Below are 3,939 nucleotides of genomic sequence, written 5' to 3'. Positions count from 1 at the left end.
CTTGCTTCCAGACTAACTAGCCTGACGTGTATGACTGGCTTTGTGTGAACTGTATAGTTGAAAATAAGATAACCTCCACCATAGACAGTATAAAAGATAAAGCTATGAGGATGCTGCGCACTGTTGGTAAAGTCCGATTTTGAAGACTTGAATGCAGTAGTATGGCAGTGGTATGTAACGCAGTATGACCTACTCAGTATATGTGGTTCCATAGTGTAGTGGTCATCACGTCTGCTTTACACGCAGAAGGTCCTGGGTTCAATCCCCAGTGGAACCAGTGTTTTAGACAATACCAAATGGTGTTTCTTTGACCTAGTACCACTGACAATCTGTTCCCTGTACATCTTCTCCAGTCCAAAATATTGGTTTGTTCTAAACATTAAAAACACAAGCTTTGTGTCCAAAACTACACACAAATCGACGCCCATCTATTTAGGCGTTTAGGACTTTAGGACTCTATTTAGGCATCCAGTCTTTGTTTACTTCATTGGTGGATATGTATATTGGATGGAAAGGATTGTTCCTCGAGGATGTGTAATGTGCTTACACATTAATTAAAAAACAAGGACCTCAAGTGTTATTCAGTACGACCAAACCACCTTTAAATTATGTGTATTGAGCCATGTACAGATTTTTAAAGCCATTCATTCAGTGATTTGTCAGCTGTAGTGGTTCCATAGTGTTGTGGTCGTCACGTCTGATTTACCGTACACGTAGGAGGTCCTGGGTTCACTCTCCAGTGGAACCATGCTGTTTCAGATGTCTGCCACATAATAAGTGCATCCATAAAGTTTAAAGTGGGAGTTTACCCAACCAGTCTACATGTGTTTTGTGGACTTAGAGAAGGCATTTGACCGTGTCCCTCGGGGTGTCCTGTGGGAGGTGCTACGGGAGTATGGGGTGTCTGGCCCATTGCTACGGGCCATTCGATCCCTATACAACCGTTGCAAGAGCTTGGTTCGCATTACCGGCAATAAGTCGGACTCGTTCCCGGTGGGTGATGGGCTCCGCCAGGGCTGCCCTTTGTAATCCGATTCTGTTTATAATTTTTATGGACAGGATTTCCAGGCGCAGCCAAGTGGCGGAGGGCTTTCACTTAGGTGGCCTCAGAATCTCATCTCTGCTTTTCGCATATGATGTGGTTCTGTTGGCTTCATTGGGTGATGGCTTCCATCTTGCACTGGAACGGTTCGCAGCCGAGTGTGAAATCAGCGGGAATGAGGATCAGCACCTCCAAATCTGAAGCCATGGTTCTCAGCCGGAAAAGGGTGGAGTGCCCACTTCGGGTCGGGGATGAGTTCCTGCCCCAAGTGGAGGAGTTCAAGTATCTTGGGGTCTTGTTCGCGAGTGATGGGAGAAGGGAGCCGGAGATCGACAGACGGATTGGTGCTGTTTCAGAATTTGAAAATTGAGAATTCATCTCATAAGTCATGGCACACTACTCTTCCCAATTAGCTGCCTGAATAACTTACAATTATTGGTACTGATATCGGCAATACTGGCCCAATATTTACTTGCTATTGGATCGATACCAAAATTTGTAGTGTGACACAGCAGCACTATGAATGAGGGAAAGTGCGAATGTTGAATGTTTTTGTTGAAATGTCCAGGCAGCTATATATATGTTAAATGACAAGATATACAGTGGCTTGCAAAAGTATTCGGCCCCCTTGAACTTTCCCACATTACAGCCACAAACATGAATCAATTTTATTGGAATTCCACCTGAAAGACCAATGCAAAATGGAACGAAAATCATACATGATTCCAAACATTTTTTACAAATAAATAACTGAAAAGTGGGGTGTGCGTACAAAGTATTGGTATCGAATCAGTATTGTCGATACCACCCTGAGAAATCACTTGTATCGGATATCACTAAATTTTAGCACAGATCTGACAGTCAATGGCTGCCGTTACTCATTTAGTCTGAGGAAGCACTGGTTGAAGTGTTTGTGTATTTATTGATTTCTTTTAAGATTTCTTTGAATCTTTACAAATATTTTAAATGATTTTATTAAGGTTTATATGTTGTGTGTTTTTTGTTTTGTTTTTTAACAATGGATGTAAAGTCTGTCAATAAAGACTGAGTAATTGATAGTTTTTAGGTCATTCAGTAGTTGGTTTCCTGTGTTCTGTGGTGGATCTGTAGTGTAGTGGCAATTACATCTGCTTTACGCACAGAATGTCCTGTATTCATTCCCCAGTGAACCACTATGTGCTTCAATTCTTGGAGTTTTAGTATTTTCCAAAGATGACCAACAATCTTTGGTGGACTTCACTTGAACTCTTTAATCAAAATCACTTGAAACAATTGACTCAGCCCACCAACTACGTACGAAAATGTTGGCAGCTGGCCTTTTCCCCCACAGAGACTTTTATAGGACACAAAGTTAGCAGTTGGCGTGCCCACGTCCAGATGCCTTCCTAACCGCTCAGCAAAGACTATGCTCTTATTTATTTATTTATTTATTTATTTATTTATTTATTTATTTATTTATTTATTTATTTATTAACACATTTCACTGTGTGTTGTACTTGTATGACTATGCATGTGACAAATAAAGAATCTTGAATCTTGAAAGTCTTTCAGCAACCACGGCCATCGCCCCCTGGTGACCGTTAAAAGATTGCAGGGTTAAAACTCAGTGAGCACTAATTCAAACAGTGTCTGTAACATGTTTGATGATGACCCCAGATGAAAGCCATAAACTAATATGTGTTAACTAAATAACAAAAGCCATTGTCTATACTACATACTGCATGTAAGTACATCCTCACAGTTGCCAATTTTTTCCCTGAAAAAAAAAAAAGAGCAGAAAATGTCCTTTGAGGTTGACTTTGATGTTTCATAATTTATTTTCTCCCATTGTTTTTATTGTCTCCCAAGCATTTAACGCCTGTTACAAGCACCAATTAATAGGTAGATAAAACAAATTTTTACACTTTCAAAATGATAAATTATCTGCACAACCTTTATGTAAACATCCCAAACAGCAACACACATTGAGGACAAATTGAGGACACCACACCAGAGGAAACATTTCTTTTTAAAGAATGAAAACTGTCAGAAAGCTCAGCACCTGGAGTTGAGTCAGTGCTAACCAACAGCCCCAGATGCTGAATCATCTTTTCACCACAGATATGGACACCAGCCCAGAAGGGTCACCCTTCAAGTCCATCACAGGCTCTCCGTCAGCGAGGGAACCATATGGAGTTTTTCTCCTGCTGCACATGTTGACACAGTCGAGGTAATGAGTCTCTGTCGATCGTTCCAACACCTCCCCACGGACTCACAAACACGCACAGCTGATGGATGAACTGCAGTGACCAGATGAGCCGTCCAGCAGAAAACATTAGTGGACTCTTGTTTCCTGGTGTCCTAAAATGAAATTCTGAAGAGACAGCTTATGTTTTCAGTACTCTTAAATATCATAATTAGATGTTTTAACTTTATATAGCTGGGATTTACATGCATTAAAAGTCCGCTATCGCTATCAACAGTACATACACACAAAATTAGTGGCTCAGGAAATTGAGCAGAGCGACTCGTGATGGGTCAATAAAATGATCTATGCACAGTATAAAAGGACTATGAAAAGATTAAAACAGGAATAAACAAGCCCAGAAATGATGCTACATAAATGCATTTTAGAAACCACAGAGCATTTTCTAAATGAATCGAAGATATACTGTATTCAATATATCTAGGTATGTTTCTTAAATTCTTATTTATGTTACACTTTGGGAAGGCTAACCAAATAAACAGATGACACATTGAATAAACTCAGCTAATAGTTTATTAAGTACCACTTAAGTGCTTGTTGGTGCAAATATCTAGTCAGCCAATCCTATAGAAGCAACACAGGGGATTTAAGCACGTAGACACGATGAGGAAAACCTGCTGAAGTTGAAACTGAGCATCAGAATGGGGAAAAA

The 3,939-nt window shown here is 40.2% G+C and overlaps 1 non-coding gene across 1 annotated transcript; it reads left to right on the top strand.

Annotated features, from left to right (window-relative positions):
• The first annotated feature begins 204 nt into the window (after window positions 1–204).
• On the top strand, window positions 205–277 carry trnav-uac (transfer RNA valine (anticodon UAC)). Its single transcript has one exon. It is a non-coding gene; the product is annotated as a tRNA-Val (tRNA).
• The last annotated feature ends 3,662 nt before the right edge of the window (window positions 278–3,939 follow it).

This window comes from Pundamilia nyererei, unplaced genomic scaffold (genome assembly GCF_000239375.1).
Source record: "Pundamilia nyererei isolate P.nyererei 1_Seehausen unplaced genomic scaffold, PunNye1.0 scaffold00219, whole genome shotgun sequence".
NCBI classification, from domain to species: Eukaryota; Metazoa; Chordata; class Actinopteri; order Cichliformes; family Cichlidae; genus Pundamilia; species Pundamilia nyererei.
The sequence above is the reverse complement of the archived record's forward strand: the minus strand, read 5'-3'. Positions and strand labels throughout refer to the sequence as shown.